This window comes from Rhinolophus sinicus, chromosome 12, assembly GCF_057876585.1.
Source record: "Rhinolophus sinicus isolate RSI-liver-muscle chromosome 12, RSI-T2T, whole genome shotgun sequence".
Lineage (NCBI taxonomy): Eukaryota > Metazoa > Chordata > Mammalia > Chiroptera > Rhinolophidae > Rhinolophus > Rhinolophus sinicus.
Window position 1 is genome coordinate 36,183,208 of NC_142512.1, and position 18,433 is coordinate 36,201,640.

General features: G+C 44.5%; 1 protein-coding gene across 4 annotated transcripts in view; it reads left to right on the plus strand.

The window, feature by feature from the left end:
• Positions 1-13,973: 13,973 nt before the first annotated feature.
• Positions 13,974-18,433, plus strand: part of SPOP (speckle type BTB/POZ protein) — a 62,835-nt gene continuing 58,375 nt past the window's right edge. The window contains exon 1 of one of the 4 annotated variants that reach the window (XM_019740625.2): positions 13,974-14,204. The gene's annotated coding sequence lies outside the window, so the exon portion shown is untranslated. The remainder of the gene's footprint in view (positions 14,205-18,433) is intronic. The other 3 variants (XM_088802213.1, XM_019740626.2, XM_088802214.1) reach the window with 3 other exon arrangements.

Below are 18,433 nucleotides of genomic sequence, written 5' to 3' on the forward strand. Positions count from 1 at the left end.
GTCCCGTACATCTCTTACCCTGGGGTAAGAGAAGTGACCCACAAATGTAATTTGGGGTCAAAGCATGGGGAAGTTATTCTGGAATTAAACATTAGAAGAAAGAAAAAGTATCCATTATTTTTCTAAGGACATAAAGGAGCAGGAATTAAACACTCGCTGTGGCTAATCTTTAAGATATTAGGAATGGATGATACGTATTCTCAAGGCCCTGTGATGCCCTTGTGAAGAGGACTGAGCAAGCGTCTGCACCTTTTAGAAATGAAAAAAACGGAAGGTTGGGTGACCTGTGGGAGGTCCCTGGGTATATCCGTGAGAGATTAGCTGGAACTTGAGGTTCCCCGCGTTCTAGCTGCCTTTTGGACTCGGGTCCTCTGAGGGAGAGAAGCGAAGCTCCTCAGGGGGCCCATTGCCTGTGCCATCTGGCCCCACTTGTCAGTGGAACAGTTTGCACATTTTATGAGGGGTGCCGGTCACTTCCGCGGATGCCCTGGCAGAGAAATTGCCCTGGGTCTCTGCGGGATCATTCAGCCCTTCCCACTGAGAACACACCAGCTGTCTTTAGGAGCAGCAATCTCACGTATTCATCGAACTCCTCCTTTCCCAAAGCTATTTAATCCATGACATTACAACACTCCTTACAACACTCCTGGGGAGATCTTGGGCCAGAAACAAGTCTCCCCATATTTGGAATAGGGAGGCTGAAACCCAGCAAAGTGCAGCAGCTGAAGGTCACACTGCTCTGGGAGGGCACAACCCCAAAGCGAGTCTCCACTTACCACATGTCAGGTCAGTGCGCTAAGCCAGCGGTTCCCAGCTGTTTGGATTTCCTGGTCCAGTAGAATTTGCAAATAATACGAAGGGTTAACATAGGTATGCTGGCTTTTTTTCCTTTTTTCCCAAGTAAGGACATTTTAAAATCTAATATCACTGTTATGGCTTATAAAAGGCCATTTTAACTCTAAAAATTTTAGAAGCTGTCCTTTTCAGAATAAAGGACACTTCTTCCAAGGAAATTATAGTTGGAAATCATGCCACCATATAGATAATGAGATAACTAATTTTTAATTGCAGAAAACGTCCAACATAAAACATCCTATGTTAACACATGGTTGGGTGTATCATGATTGTTTGTTTGCTACAACTTGGTCAGTTTGGGGGCTGTTTTCCACAATGCGATCCACAGGAGCCGGAATGTCCCATACGCGTGCTGACAAGATGGAAAGAACCTGCAATGGAGTTTTCCGTTTAAAACAGTCCAAGAACGTGAAAACAACATCCCCCTGACTTGGGCCACTTCTGCCTTCCCTCTGTAGGGCCAGAGCAGGCTGTCAGGATTGGGGGGTTTTCCAGTAAGGGCTGCAGGAGGGAGACTCAGCACCCCTGTTCCAAGATCTACTCCCAGAATGTCCAGACCCTGGTTTTGATCACCCAGCTCAGAGTGTCCAGAATTGATTTTGGAAAGTTTTCACCTTCTGGTGAAAGCCAATTCTGATAGGCACAGTTCTCAGACTGGGAACCAGTGGGGCTACGCCTGTCCTGGCAAGAAGGGTGGGAAGGGATCCAAGAGGGTCTTGGAATGAAGGGTGATTTCAGTCAGCACCTTCAGCTGAGGCGCAAGTCCACGAGGGCTGGTGTGTTTTCTATCTGAATATGCCTGACTCCTTGTTAGTTCTGGGAGAGGTGGAAGAGGAAAGATGTTCAAAGCATTATCAAGGGGAGGGACAGAGTGTTTCCTGCCCACTGTGTCTTGTCATGGTATGTGGTGGGCAGAGATAGCAGAAGCACCGTGTTTCAGCTGAGGTTCTGACACGACACCGTTTTTTCCTACCCAGGATCTGGAACTGCCACATTCAGACCACATCCCTAGAAGGAATGTGTCACTCCTACATGAAGGCTGGGGACTCCCTGACATTTGATGTAAAAGTGGGTGTGCGTATGTATGTATGTATGTATGTATGTATGTATGTATGTATGTATGTGTAATGCCCCAAATGCTCACACATATGTCAAGCTGATAGATTGATTTTTCTGTAAAAAAAGAGTCCACAGCTCTCTTCAGATTTTCAGAGGGGTCCACATACAGAATCCACCATACTCATGGGGCTCATTTAATTAAAAGTGATTTTTCCAAATAGAGTTGTATAACAGAGCACCACAGCAAAATATGAAAAAGCATCACCTCCAGCTCTGCTTAGGTGTAAGGTGGGGTTGAGGTTGCGGAACACCCAAGGGAGACTAACCCACGCCATTTCATTTCTGCTTGTCTCCCAGGCCTCCACACACTATCCAAGACTGTCAGATTTAGCAAATAAAAATATAGGATTCCCAGCTAAATTAGAATTTCAGATAAACAACACAGAATTTTTAGACATGCCTTATACTAAAAATTATTCATGTAATATGTGAGATATACCAAACAATCACGTGTTGTTTATCTGAAATTCAAATGTAGCCAGCGTTCTGTGTTTATCTGTCCATACTGTTTGTGGCATTAGTCATTGTCACACATGTTCTCATGGGCCGCTCTTTTCCTAGGAAAAGGAAAGCCCTCTCAGATACATCGCTACTTGCAATTCTGCGCATAGGGCTTGCAGGTGTTTTTCTGCAGGGCCAAACATTTTATAATTTATTTCCCTCTTGGCCTAAGGCAGGCGCAAGCCCAGACTTAGTCAGCAGGGGGCACCATTTTCTTAAAATAGATCCCCAGTGGAGTTTCAGGGGCCTCAGAAAGGGGAAGAGGAGCATTGAATTGAATTCTATTTGTAGCTTCTTTTATCTGGAGCTCATTTCTCCCCACCCATCACCCTACCAGACTCATCTCTGTGAAACAAGAATCTGATCCTGTCACTTCATTCCTTAAATCACTTCCAAGGTTCCCTGGGTACCTTTGTAATTCAGCATCAAATGTGCTTCGGGATCCCACTGGAGTCTCTTTTCCCTACTCAACTGCTGCTGCTTGCACCCTATGTGATCCCACCCACCTCACACTTCCTGCACCCCCATTCACTATGAACGATTAGCAGTTTCCTTGTACACTATTACTGTCAGCACTTTGTGCCCACAGTTTCCTCTACTTGGAATCCCCTTTTCTGCCTGGTGCTTCCAGCAACTCCATTCAACACATCTCACAAGTACGTATTGAGACCAATGGTGTACCAGGCTCTGTGCTGGTCCCTGGAGACACTGTGGAGAAGGTGGCCGGCTACGGTCCTTCCCTTACGCATCTTGCGATGGGGAGATGGGAAAAAAAATAAGGAATCAAGTCAATGAGGTATTTGGACTTAGTTCAAGGGTTAACTCATCTGACTTCCTGGAGCAGAGTTAACGGCCTGGGTCCTCTGGTGGCTTTTCATTTTAAGGGCCCCAAATTCCAACACCTGCGCAATCATCGCAGGGCACGTGGATGAATAAAGTGAGCCAGTTGAAGTTAATAGGGAAGAGGGTGGGGTGGAGTGATGGGATGTGTGGCCTGTGACAAACTGAGAGTGTGTGTCCCATCTAAAGGGGACAGTGACTTTTCACCTCCTTCCAATTGTTGCCAGATCTGTTATTTAAAAAAAAAAAAAGATAGAAATATTGATTTTTATGTGAACTGTCCCGATTTTTAAAAATTCGTTGCCAGCTGCACTAAACAGGCCTACATGTCAAATTTGGCCTATGGCCACCAGCCTGCCTCCTATTAAATGCAACACTATCACTGTCTTGCATCTGATTAGTATTTTTACATATCTGTGTGTATATATATATTTTTCTCCCCCAAGACTGTGTCCTTGTGTCTTTAGCACATAGTGACTGGTACATGATAGGTGCCAGTTAAACATCAGTAAGTGAAGGGAGGGAGGAATGAGACAAACTGGGAACAATAATTTATTGGTGGAAGTTATTATTACTATTGCTTTGGGCGTGGGACAGATGGAACAAGAAAGCCTGAAACAATTTATTTCTGAGCGTTTGTATGTGTGTGTGTGTGTGCGCGCATGAGTGTGAGTTCCCGTGTGAGCAGGTGTGACAGCTGGAAAATGTGTCTAAGAACCACCAGCTCCTTTCTTGGTGGGCTCCCAAGCCATCCCTCCCCATTCTTGGCAGATGAGAGGGAGGAGAAGAACGCAGAGTTCATGGTGGACTCCTGGCTTCCTTCCAGGACCTGTAGTCGCTGGCAAAGAGATCAGAAAGAGCTTATATAGGCTTTTGGCACCAAACTGATACATCCTCAGGGGAAGGTGTCTGGCAGCTGCTGCCACCCACCGCCTACCCGCAAGAGTGCCCACTGCATAGCAAGCAGTTGTGGGGGTCAAAGTAAAATGCTTTCTCTTCTCACTTGTCCAAAGTGAGCTCATCCAAATGACTATTCACCCTGCACTGAGGATCAAAACTCCCAAGTTAAAGAGGATGGGGAGGGGTGGCTTAGACTGCCCCTCATAGCCCCCCAGAGGACCTTGACCCCTGGAGCAGTCTGCTGACCTCTGCTAATGGGACGCTGTCCTTTTTATCAAGAGAGGATGCTGCCTTGTGTTCACACGGAGCATCCCATGTGCATTCTTGCCGCCCAACGAATAAGGACATATCTTTGGAAAACAGACATCTGCGGCTTAGGAAGGATATTTTGTCTAATTTTTAGGAGAGGTAACTAGATCATTTAGGAATCAGAGCCCTGAAATCTCTTGTGAGGCCTGGAAAATAGAGTTTTTGAATTGGAGAGGGTAGAGGGTATCGGGCAGCCTGAAGTACACTGGAGTCACTCGGTAAGATGGACTATGGAAATTTCTATCCCATGATTCTCTCGCTGCTGAGAGGTATCTTGAAAGCCAAAGCTACCTCCAGCCTTCATGGTGCCTCTTGCTTCCTATCAGGGCTTGGCCAGCCAGAAGCTTTGAAGCAAGGCTTTCCAGGAAGCAATCTCTCCTACAGGCAGTGCTGACTCAACCCAGAATCCAAGCTCTAAGCTTGGTCCCTGTCCCAGAGTCGCCAGCAGAGCCAGAGGTACAGAGGGGGTTGTGACGCTGGGCTGTGAGTGCACTCCTGGGAAGGAGGAATGGGCGGTAGGGTAGGGGTGCACAGACAGTGGGGCATGGACCCTGAATTGTTTAGACTTTTGCTGAAGGAAAGGGGAGGGAGACGCAATAGTGCCCTGAATCCTCCAGTCCCAGCACCCTTGGACAAAATCTATTTTCCCAAATTCCCAGAGGAGGGATGGTGGGAAATTCAGTACCTTGAATCTGGAGTGAGAACATTCTTTGGTATATTCCCTGGCTCTCATTTCTAATCTGTTGCGTGGGGGTGACTGACCATCACTCTGGGGCCTCCACCTGACTCTCCAACACCCTCTTTCCCCAAATTACCCCACTTGGATTGAAGGGAATTCGTGCTCCCTCTCTCCTCTTCACTTTCTCCACAAACTGATTCCTTCTATCTCTGCTGCTGCTTCCTGCTTCCCTCCTGCCGGCCTTTCCTTCCTTGGAGGCTTTGCTGGCATTTTCCTCTCTTCACATTTTCCTCCCTCCAGTTCTGATGGTGAATCCTTTCCCTGGCACCGGCCCTCTACTTGCTCGCCAGCCCTGCTGGGTTACTCTCCTCATTTCTGTCGCTTCTGTCCAATTATTTCTTTGGCCAGGCTCATTGGGAGTCCTCCTTTGGCCACCCTGCCTCCTTCCTTCCTGCTGCTAGCAATGCTGCTATCCACGATTCATATGTATTTGGGGATGGGAGTGAAAGCTGGTTTAAATAAACTGTGAGATGTTTGGCAATCCATTCTGTGTTCTGCTCTGAGGGCCCCAGCAGAGTTAAGAGAATCTTAGGGAAGAGGAACACCATTTCATAGACCATTAAGGGCAGGAGGAGCTAGTTTTAATGAATGTGGGATCAAAAGCTTTTTAGAGTCAGCCAGTCCTTAAAAACAAGGGCCCAGTGATGGGAAGGAATGGAAGCTCTTGCCATAGGGGGAAAGAAACAAAGCTGTGACTCAAAGGCATCACGTAGATGCTTCCTGACGCATCCACGTTCCTGACTTTAATGTCTTTGGTTTGGGAATTAACTTTGAGACTTTTCCAACGCAGATTAAAATAGAGCTTATAAATTCCATCAGAGGCACTTTCCGATAAGGTGGCCTTTTAAGGGCAGACTAGGCTTCCAGCAGAGGGTGTGAGTCAAGGAGCCTCTTGAGCGAGTGTGCAGAGTTCTCACAGGCTGCTGACCAGCCTGCTGACCAGCCTGTGGCCGAACAGTGGCTGCAGGAAGAAGAAGCTACTGGAGGCTTCTGTGCCTAAACTACAGCAACCAAGTTCCTGGAAGGAATGTTTATTTCACTCATTCATCCATGTATTCATCACACAAGCATTTCTCTGAATACTTATTATGTTCTAGGAATGCTGCTTGGTGCTGGAAACACGATAGAGGAAAAGAACAAGTAAATCCTTGCCCCCAAGGAGCTTACCATCTCGTGAGGGACACAGAGGGAAGCAGGCAACCAAGATACAGGGGATAGTGCGGTGGAAGGAGAAATACGGGGAGACATAGATCAGGGTTAGGGGACACGCATCCTGAAGGAACAGATGGGTCCACCTGAAGCATCAGTAGAGAATTAACCTGGGGAAAGTGGGGGTGGGGGCAGGGGAAGGTATGGAGAAGACAGTTCTGGGAAGAGGTAACAGCATGCACAAAAATAAAGAACTTGATTTCCTCAGGGAATTGACAGTAGTTCTGTGTAGGACTGGAAACCATATTGCTAAGCGGCATGGGGAAGGTAAGAGAGCCCCTAGAGACAAAGGTACGAAAGAGCCTTTCACCCCTCGTTAAAGAATGTGGACCTCCCCTTGAGGTCCATGGAGAGCCATTGAAAGATTGTGTGCAAAGAAATAACTTGAGCAGACTAGCATTTTAGAAAGCTGACTCTGGCTGCAGAGCAGAATGAACTGAAAGGGGGAAGACCAGAGGTTGGGAGGCAAGTGAGGAGGCCTCTGTGATCCAGGGAAGAACTGGGGAAGTGTTAGGAAAAATGGAAGGAAGTAGGCAAAACTGGGAGCTAGCTATGAGACAGAATTGTCTGAACGTGGTGTTGAATTAGAAATGGGCTTGAGGAATCAGGAATAATTCCCAGTTCTCAGGCTGGAGCTACTTGGCGAGACAGAGAACACTGGAGGAGAAGCAAGTTTTAGATCTGCTGACTATTAGTGCCAATGGGATGTCCAGCCAAAGATATCAGGTTGGTAGTTGGGTATATAAGTCTAGAGCTCCAGAGAAGGACGTGGCTCAAGGTAGATTTGGAATAGTCTTTAGCAGATGGACGGCAGTGGAGCCATGACAGTCCATGGGCAATCTCAAGGCAAGTGAGGACAGCGTGAAGAGGACAGGAACTGAAAAGAAGTCAAGGAAAGCCGATATCCATAGGATGGCCGAAGGAAGCAGCCAAAGAGGCAGAAGGAAAACCAGGAGCAACGGTCTTCAGCTGTTGGCCTCCAGCTTTTGTTTTCCCCTTCTCCTGCCAAGAGCGCGCAGACCTTCCTTTGGGGAATTCACTCCTCGGCCCTGTTCTCAATCCTGTGGTCTGGAATCTCGGGGAGAGATGCTGGCTGGCTCTGCCTCACCCTCCTGACCCACCTCCCACAGCCTCCCACTTACTCTCTGTACTCCAGCCGCACTAATTTTCCATGAGTTTCTCAAACACTCCACGCTCTCTGGCCTTAGGATCTTTATCTCTCTGGACTGCTTTCCTTCCTCATCCCCCTTCTCCACACTCTTTGTCTGCTAACCTTCCATTCAGGCTTCCAACCTCTGCTCAAGCCTTCTCTGACATTCCAGACAAGACCAGGGCTTTCTGTTATTCATCCATCCATCCATCCATCCATCCAATACTAAACACCTTCTGTCCATGTGTCAGCACTGTGCTTTGTGCTGAATGCTGGGACATTATGGAGAGCAAAACAACAGGCCCGTATGGAGCTGTCAGTTGAGAAGGGGAGACTGATAGTGAACAAGTAAATACTCAAAACAATTAAAAATTGTTGTTAGTGCTTAAAGGAAGTGAGCAGAGTACCATGATAGACAATAACAGAAGGTGGCTGGTCAGAGAATCTGAAAGAAGAGGCAGAACCAGCCATGTGAAGAGCTAGGGGGAAAGTGTTCCAGGCAGAGGGAACAGCAAATACAAAGTCCTGTGGAGGAAAAGAGATTGATGGGTTTTATCAGCTCTAGAAATTGATAAGATGGCTAGCACAGCTAAACTGAAGATGGAAGAAAGTGACATGAGACGTGGTTGAATATGAGACGCTTGTAGGCAGTGGTACGAAGTTTGGATTTTATTCTTGGTACAGTGAGAAGCCATTCAAACATCTTAAGTAGGGGCAGCATGATGTGACTTAAGTTTTAATTAGATTGCTCTGGGTGCTGAGTGAAGATGGAATTGAGGGCCAAGCAAAGAATTAGGAAGACTAATTAGGACCCTCTCATTATGGTTCTGGCAAAAGAGGATAGTGGCTAAAACTTGAATGGGACTGGGGAGCGGGAGAAAGTGGGTGGATTCAAAGGACACTTTGAAACCAGAACTTAACAGGAATTCCTGAGAGATTAGATGTGAGGTATCAGGGGAAAAGAGGAGGCGAGGATGATGCTTAATTTCTGGAGAATGAGTAGAAAGAGAACCAGGTTGACCTGGCTTGATCTCCGCCAGCCCCCTTTGGCGCCTGCCTTGGAACCCCCGTGGCAAACCTTCAGAAGCCCAGAGCTTGAAAATCAAGTACCTTTTGAAAACCAGTGGGTAGAAGAATATGGTTCCTTCCAGGCTTGAATTTTATTTTTTATTCAAAACTGAAAGCTCTCTGTGAATGGGGACAATATTTCTATTTCTTTTGATTTCTCCTATAGTTACCTTGGTAGAGCTCTGTACCCAGGGAGCATTCAGTAAGTGCTAGTTGACTGTTCACTTTGGCACAGACCTTCTGTAATTGAATTTTAGATTAAATTCCCTTTTTCAAATAGGATTCTAATGTAGAGTAAACTTTCAATTGAAATCAATTCACCTTGATAAAGTAGAACCATGACAAAGGTAATTTAAAATTGTAAAATCCAAAGTGATTTCTAGTATTTGAGTTGAGGCAGAGAAAAAAATGTGTTTATGCTAAACTAATTATCTACATTTAGGTAAGTGTTATTTTAGGGCAAATGCCAACAGGTGGTGGATCAATCCCACTCAGAATAGAACCAAAAATATCACTGAAAATAATTCATAACAGTAACTATAATCTATATTAGTAATATGTTCTTTCCTTCTTTCTTTTTTAGAGATTTTATTGGGGAGGGGGAACAGGACTTTATTGGGGAACAGTGTGTACTTCTGGACTTTTTCCAAGTCAAGTTGTTGTCCTTTCAATCTTAGTTGCGGAGGGCGCAGTTCAGCTCCAGGTCCAGTTGCTGTTGTTAGTTGCAGGGGGCGCAGCCCACCACCCCTTTCGGGAGTCAAACTGGCAACCTTGTGGTTGAGAGCCTGCGCTCCAATCAACTGAGCCATCTGGCACTGGCCCATGTGGAAATTGAACCAGCAGCCTTCAGCGTTAGGAGCACAGAGCTCCAACTGCCTGAGCCACTGGGCCGGCCCCAGTAATGTATTCTTTATTGAAAACAAATATTAATCCTCTAAAACTTACTCTGAAGCAATGACTTCAGGCAACTTTGAGACCTGTTATAAAGATGAATGAATGGAGATGGAGCAGTGTTGTCAGTCCATCTTTTGTCAAGACAAAAATCAAAGAAAAGCCAGACTCAAACTTACCACTTCCTCTCCTCTTTTTCCCACTGTTGCTTCTTCGCTGGCCACTGCACTCTTCAGATATCATGTTTCCTAGCCATTTTTCCAGGTTGAAAACTCAAAACTTCAATATCTATAAGCACATTGATTAAATCCTCAGATACCCACACCATTCCAAACCTTTTGTTTTCAATTAAAGAGGCAAGTAAAGTAGCAGAATGTTTTTTATATGCCAAGCACTTTTGAACAATTGTCATGTCGTTCGATGCTGCTTATTCCCTTTTGATGAATGCCCCATTTCACAAATGTGATGGGAGGGTTGGGGTGATCTGCTTCCTATTTGGGGTGAGTCGCTGGCTGTGGATAGCGTCAGTGAGAAGAAGTACTGACTATTACACCATAGACACCGTGGCAGCAAGACCTTTCTTTGTTGCCCACTATGGAAGTTGGGGCTCAGGATGTGGTCTAGGAATGGCCCACAGGGTGCTGTTGCCTGGGTTTGGGTTTGCAGCATGGGGCACAAAGGTGGAAGGAAAATTAGACATCCTTTCCAGTGGCAGCAGCTGTGGCCATGTGTCTGGTGGTGGCACTTTGTGTCAGTGCCCAGCAGTTGGACTTCCGGGCCAGAATGTCCTGCTAAAGAAGATTGTTCTTCCTCCACTAGCTTTTGGTTTTCGGCCAAATTTCCAAGTGTGATTCTTCAGCTCTTGTCAATTCTGGCAGCCAGAAATATTCCTTCAGTAAATTCTAGTTTTGGTTGTTACAGCCAGAGTTGGTGCAGTTTTTGCAACTTCTTTTTGAGTTGCAACCAGAAACCCTGACCAGTCGGTGAGGAAACAGACTCCTCAATTAGAGAGCTTGTTGAGGGACCCCAGCTAGCAAGTAGCAATGTTCTGGCTGAGAAGTCTGTGCTGTTTCCTTGATTTTACGCTTCCCAAAGAATTCTAAAGAAGGGCATAGAGAAAAGGAGTGAGCATGGTGCACAGATTGGAGTGGCGCCTGAAGACCAGCAGGTATATGAACACTTACCCTAAAAATCCACATTCAGTAACATATCCATAAATAAGTGGGGTTTACTCTTAATCAGGGACTGCGCTATGTTCCAATATTATTTCAGTTAATCCTCACAACAGTGTGATACAATGGGCATTTTCTCCACTGTTCAGTTAGAAAAACTGAGGCTTGGAGAGGTTTGTCCAAGTTTGTATTATAGCAAGTGTTAGTGCTGGGTTTGAATTTGAGTCTCCAGACAAGGAGGCTGGATCGCATACATTAAGCCGCAGCTGCCTCACTGAAATTTAATCAATAAATATTTTTCCACTGCCAATTTTCTAGTTACCCCATCGCAGCCCCAGCATAACCGCATCAACGTATATTCTTGTTGGTGTGCTTCCTTGTGTGTGGTCTTACACCTGTGTCTCAGGGCGTGTCATCTGTCTCTGTTTCTTTAGACTGGAGACCTGCAGAGTACAGGACCATGTTCCTACTAAGGATCGTCTTGCATATCCATCTCTGATGTCCTGTCTGCAGGCCTCCACCATGGGAGGTCACTGGGCGGGGCGTTAATTGAGCGGCCAACTAAATAACTGTATAGAGAGGAGAAAAGGACTTCATCTTCCAACAGTGCTTACAACCAATATGGGAGTTTGTACTCATCTTCTGTTCCATCCTGCCTGCCTCCACCTCCCCTACTGCTTCAGGGGAAAACATGGCTTTGCCGACTAGACTGTAAAATACAGCCGAAGATCTTCATTGGCAGAATAAATACCAGGCATCTCAGGGTCTCATTTGGGACAGAGCTCTTGCCCAGACCTGGCTCCTGACGGCCAATGAACACTTTGTCACTTGTGTTTTGGAATGAAGAAAACGAGTTCTGCATGTTCCCTACCATCCCAAGGAGCAGTGCCATTGTAAGCTTGATTGTTGCTGCGTAGATAAAAGCCTCATTAAGCCCCTCCTGAGGAGAGACAAATTTTATTCTGAGGACAGAGCGAGGGGGTCTTCTTGTTTGTCATGGTTACAACAGAACAGTAAATGGAGGAAATAATTAAATAACTGCACTCCCCCCCCCTCCCCCCCGCCAAATCTCCTGAAGAGGCTGGGTGCGTTTTTAATTAGTGCTGCATTTTCAATAAATCTGTATCTGTATGTGGTGCCGATTCTTCCCTGGATAAGCAAAGATAATAATGAGAATCCTGTTTTTCAGTCCCACTAAAGGGATGCCTAGTATATTTAATCATGTTGTAGAAATCCTGGCAGCTTTCTCTGAGCCCAGCCTCTGCTCTAATTACATTTCTAGATTTTAGTAAATTGAAAGGGAAAATGTAGGAACAAAATAATTAAAACCTAAGAGGAAGTGCATATTAAAAAGGAGAAGCTGTTTAAAATTCTTCCACACTGTTTCCAAGGACATCGACAGTCATTTAATCAGATCCATACCAAATCAAAGTCCTTTGTACAGAGGCTGATGGGATCACATCTCAGGTGGGCGGTATGGTTCTCAGTAGAACGGGAGCCTCTTCGCACCAGACTACAGATGGGGAGAGGACTCTTATGTCCTTCTAGATCTCTGGGGATTCAGGGCCGGCCTGGACAAGCTGTGAGCACAGACTCATTAGCCTCGAGGAGTCCCTTCCCAAGTCCCAGGCAGAATCTGACTAAACTGTAATGATTAGCCCAGCTGTGAGGAAGCTAAATTTATGTTGTCCATGCATCCAGTTTCCTCCTCCTGCACCCTTTCCCTACCTCCGTGCTCCAACCTCCACGGAGCACTCCCTTTCTTTCATCTCTGCTGACCTGTGAAATCTGAAGTCAAGACAATAGGAATGAAATAGCCTCCTGACATCACGAGTCAGTTACTAGTAACTGGTTTCTGGGTTACCTGTGGGACACTCCGAATTTTCACAAGGACTGAAAACCTTGCTGGCTTCAGCTAAAGGAATGAATGTTTGTTGATGATAATGTTGAGTGAAATCTGATTGGAAAGTTTCAAGCATTAGCCTACTAGGTGACAAAAGCTCTTTCTGTTTCAAGCAGGGCAGACACAGTAACCACAGCATTGTCGAATTTAGGATCTCCATTTCTTGATCATTTTTACTGAAATTCTGGTTGGGCAAGCTCTAGGAGTTTGGAAGATTTTGTCCATGATTTCTAGGATATTTTAAGCTGTCGGATTATAGGGTCTGCTTGTGTTTTTGAAACTGGAAGACAGCCTGGTGCTGTCAGGGGTTTATTTCCAAACCCCTGTGGCTTTGCCCAGGGGCTCCCAACCTTCCTTGCTGAACACTCACCAGCCACCTGGCGCCAGCATGCATGTGGCCAGAGACGGTGAGCACCGTCTCCTGGAGACAGTCCCACAGCAGCAGGGCTTCCGGAAGTTGTTCCCAAGGCAGAGCCCACACTTTGTCACCCCATGACCCACAGGTTCCTCTTTGGGGTAGAATGCCTCCTCAGGCATTTGTGTGCATGTGTTAAGAGATTATGCCTGCTCCAGATTATTTGGCTTGATTCAATAAGAATAATTGTTAAAGTTTATGTTAAAGAAAAGAATAGTATCAATAATAAATATTATATCACTGACGTTATTATAACGGGAGATAACTTTTTTTTCTCACAGGGCCAAGATGCTCTGAGACTTATTATTATTTTTTTAACTAAACTCAGGAATTACTAATGGCTCTTGGGAACTAGGATGGGAGGCCAACTGGGGACTCAGGTGTCCAAGGTCACAAATGATCACTGAATCAGCTTCCTTTTAGTTGTCACTTATGCTCACCTCCCTCCCCCAACATAGTACTTGTTATTTTTGTTTCCAAATGTTAAATTTTAAAAGTTACTTAAAAGAATCTCTAGCATTATCATAATGTCCAAAAAACCTTTTACTAACAGAGTTGGTTAGAAAAAACAAGGTAATACACGCAAAAGTCGTTGGCCATCCGTAAACTCCTTGCATACATAAGTTGCTGTGGTTACATGCGAGTATTGTTACTCTGCCCACCCCGACCCTTCCCTCGGTGAGCCTCTATTTGGTCCTCGCACCTCCGAGCAGCCTGTGGCGCTCTGCACGCGATCCCCTCCGCGTTCCCGCCTCTTTCTTCTAAGGCCCCTCCTTCCCCTCAAATCCCCGGGCCCCGTGAGACCCCTTGGGACGCATGCGCGGTAGGAAAAGTAGGCGGAGTCTGAGGACGAAGGAGGAGGGGCAGGAGAACTCAGGGAGGGGAGGGGAGGGGAGTAGAGTAGGCGGAGGCCGCGCGGGGTGGGGCCCGGCGGGTCCGCGCTCTCTGCGTCGACGTGCTGACGCCATGACGCCCCGGCCGGTGTGTGTCGGTGTGTATGTGTGTGTGTGAGTGTGCGCGCTCCGAGTGTGTGTGTATTTGTGTATCGGCGGTCCCGCAGGTCCCGGATGTTGCGGACAGTATGAGGCGAGCGCAGGGGGACGGGAACCAGCAGCTGTCGCCGCCGCTCTCAGGTGAGTGGGGGGAGGAGAGTCGAGGGAGAGGGTTGTCCTGTCGGGGGGGGGGGGGCGCCTCCCTTAAGAGGTGACTGACCCCCCCCACGACTCTTGTGCCCCCCCCACCAGCCACACATATACTCTTTTCTGCCCCATTTCCCACATCCTGGGTTACGTGGCTTGTTAATGCCAGAGCCTCATCAACCGTTCCTTCTTCCAATCCCAAGCATTCAGGAGACACAAACGCGCCCCCTGCCTTCAGCCCCCCCATCATTTTCCCAGCCCCATCCCCCTTGCCAAATAGTGAGCTGTCGCCTGCGGCGAGATGGGTGACTGCGCATGCGCGAGTGTGAACGAGCTAGGGGTGCTTGTTCGCTGCCTTCGGGGCGCATGCGCATCGCCGTGTTGCAGGGACCTGCGGGATAAAGAGCCCCTTGACCACGCGTCTGCCTTCTCCCCAGGCAGTGGGCTAGAATTGCTGCCAGACAGTGAGCCTGTTGCTCCTATCCAACAGGGAGAATTTAAGTTATTTGAGGGCTTTATTGACAACGCACTGTTCGCATCTGGTGTTACCTTAGAGACTCCCAGGCTACAAACTCCTCCCAGAGCTAATGTGCCCCACGCTGACCCTGCGTTTGAAACTGCCACAGCAGCTTCTAGTTCTAGCATTACTTTACTCTCATCGTCATGCTGTACCTTTAATGCAAACATCCCCTAAATTTAGGAGTAGGCACTCCAACCTACTCAGTTACTCTGGCAGGGGATTTTGGTCGAATCTCTGAGGAGGACTAAGTCATAAAAAAGAAAGTAAGGGCGGGTTTTCTTTTTAGCAAAATTCTTAATTATCTTCACCCAACTAGATAAGGTAGAGATAAAGAGCACACAATATAAGGCTTAGAGTAGTAGCTGTAAATCAAGATCAAGGTTCTCTCATTTCCAGCCCTCTTAGTGTGACCTGTTTGCCTCTTGCATTGTAAAAGATCTTCCTTAGCGCTTTTGTTTTAGCTGTACATTATTGATGCTCTGAACATCCCATGCAAACAAAAGCAATCTGAAACTACTGGTGGACGATAACTTACCCAGTGGAGGTTTTAACTTTTAAGTAAGTTTCTTTCACATTTGCAAGTAGTGAACAGCAATTTAAAACAAGGAACTTTGAAGTACAGTAATATTTCAGTGATCTAGGCCCTGGGTTTTTCAGTTGGCAGATTATTCATGGCCCTTTAATTTGCTTCCGTGTTGCCACGCTTTTGCATACTGTGCTGCTTCTTACCTCTGCCATCAGAACAGGGTAAGGAAATGATAAACTCTTAGAAACAGAAGGTATGCTGAGTAGTGTTGAAATGAATAGCTAAATTTGGGGAGCGGGGGACATTTTGTGTGTTTTTCTCTTGTCTTGGCTAATCCTGTCTCCTGTCTGGATAATTGGGAATGGGATACATTAGGCCTTATTTTCTATTCTCTTTCCTTTGTGTCCTTTCTTTGGTATTCTCTTAAGGCTTTTTGGGTTGCCGTTTTTAACTCAAGGACCTTATGTTCTTGGGCCTTAAAGTATATATGTATTTTTTTCACTTCCCCATTTAACTAGTCTTTGCATGGTTCAGCTGTCTTTTGTGGTTTTCTGTTGCCATGGTTACAGTGGAGCTAAGAGATGACACAGGAAGCTAGGAATTTGGGGGGCATATCTCATCCTGTGTCCTGGGAAAGAGCTGAAGACTCATCTGTTTTTTTTCCTTGTGTGAACACTGGGAAGTATAAGTTCCTGAAACAGGCCCACACTTAGAGGGTGAGGGTGGTTGGTGTCTATTTGGTACTTGGGGACTTCTCTTTTTAGAGTTCTTTATAGTAGTTAGTTTGGTACTTGAAGATGTTTAGTGTTGCCTATGTCCAGAATTTCATCAAGTTCTGGTAAAATCTTGGAATTAAAGCTGTTGAGGTAATAAATGTCCATTTGCTTTCTCAGTAGGCTTCCATCATCTAGGATGCTTTGTTTTTATCTGGAAACATTTTGTCTGGTTGAAGCTACTGAAACCTCATTTAAAATTTTTATGGTACCAACGCATGAAATGCTTTTAGGATTAAGATGAATTTCATTAAATAATTCTTACTGGTGCATAGCAGTGTTTTTTTAAAAATAACTTTTTTAAATGGTTAAGACGCACATACATATGAAACACAATTCAAAAAGTACATAGATACAAGAGAATGAAAAATCTTTATTGTACTGCCCTCCCTATCCATCTAGTTACCCTCCCCAAGGGAAATTTTTGTTTCCTGTATCTTGTTTACCCTTCCAGAGACAGTCAGTGCTTTTACAAGCATATACAACTATATATTCTTTGATGGTTGTGTTTTTATTTGTTGTTTTACACAAATGATGTAAACTTATACCCATTATTCTGCAGTTTTCTTTTTTCATTTAATATATCTTGGCCATCATTTCATACAGTACATAGAGTACCTCTTTCTGAAAGATGGCAGGTATTCCATTGCATAGATGTACCATCATTCATCCAACTTTTATTATTGGATATTTAAGTTGTTTCCAGAGCTGCAGTTAATTCCTTGTATATATTTTTTATGTACGTGGGTGTCTGTTGGGTAAATTCATAGAAGTTTTTAGAGGATATATGCATTTTTAATATTGTTAGATATTGTTAAATTGCTTTCCACAGAGGTTGTATGAATTTATATTCCTGCCAGCAGAGTATGAGACTACCTCTTTCCTCACCAACACTGTGTTGTCAAAAACTTTTGTGCAGTCTTTTATGTAAGATTTTAAACTTCATTATATAGCTTGTTAAGCTTCATTACACCCAGGAGTTGTGGATAAATACCGTCGCTGTTTTGCAGATGTGAGTGGTGGTGGAAGATATTATTCGCCTGAAGAATAATGTCATGAGAATAAAGTCAGATGCCTGGATAACACAGCAAATGCATGACAATGCTAGGCAGACATGTAAAACCTATATTCTAATTTCTTTCTTTAACTATTAGAACTAGTTTTTCTGTATGAAATTCTTTAAGCCCATAAGTGATGTTTTATGATCTCGTTTAATAGCTATGACTCAAAATTGTTTATACAAGTGAACTGCCCTTCTGTTGAGTAATTAAAAAGCTAACTCAGTTAAGGTACTTTACTGAGTACCTACACAGAATATTTTTATTAGTACTTTTTAAACATCTACCAATTGTAGAATACTTCACCATGAGCTGTAAGGAAATAGAAAAGTATTAAAAGATGTCTGTGCCTGAAGGAGCTTACAGTCTTGTTGGAAAAGCAAATCTACTCAATATATGAAATAATCAGAGAACAGTTAGACAACAGAATGGTAAGAGTAATACACTGTCTCTATGCAGAGAGGGCTTTGTAAACTACTACCGAGTTGCCAGACAGTCAGCTCTAATGCGTCTTTTGGAGCAAAAATTAATATAAGACCTGGTTTCATTTTACTATAATATCAGTAATTATTTTACTATATTATTTTACTGTAATATATATTATAAGACTAGGTCTTATATTATGTTTTCAGAGAAACATGGTAGTGATTAAGGTTTGGAGAGTTCATTTGGGATGCCTTCCTGGAGGAAGTGCATTTTGCGTCCCCTCCCCCTCCTTTTTTTTTTTTTTTAATGGTTGTTTAAGTGAAAAATTTTAAACGCACAGAAAAATTGAAAGACTAGTACAGTTAATCACTTTTATTCTAGTTATCCCATAGATTCAACAGTTGTTCACATTTTGCTATATTTGCTTTATCAATGTGCATGTGTGTTTATATATATATATGTAAATTTTTATTAATATATTACAGACCTCATGACACCTTAATACCTTAAATACATTAGATACATCTTCTTAAAATAAAGATATTGTTTTACTTAATTGTTCTTAAAATATATTGTCAAGGTAAAGCAATTACCAGTAATTTCCTAATACCATCTAATGTCCAGTTCATGTTCAGATTTTCCCAGTTGTCTCGAAGGAGACACCTTTTAGCTATTGGTAATTTTTTCTCCAAAGGTGTCTCTCTAGTCTCTTTTTAAATCTAGAACAATTTATTTAGAAGCCACATGATATTGACTTTTTGAAGAGACTGTGCCATTTGTCTTACAGAATATGTCACATCTGGAATTTTCTGATTGTTTCCTCACAGTTTCATGTAGTTTGTTCCTTTATCCCTGTATTTCCTATAAACTGGCAGTGAAGTTTAAAGGCTTGATTAGATTCAGGTTAAATATTTTTTGAT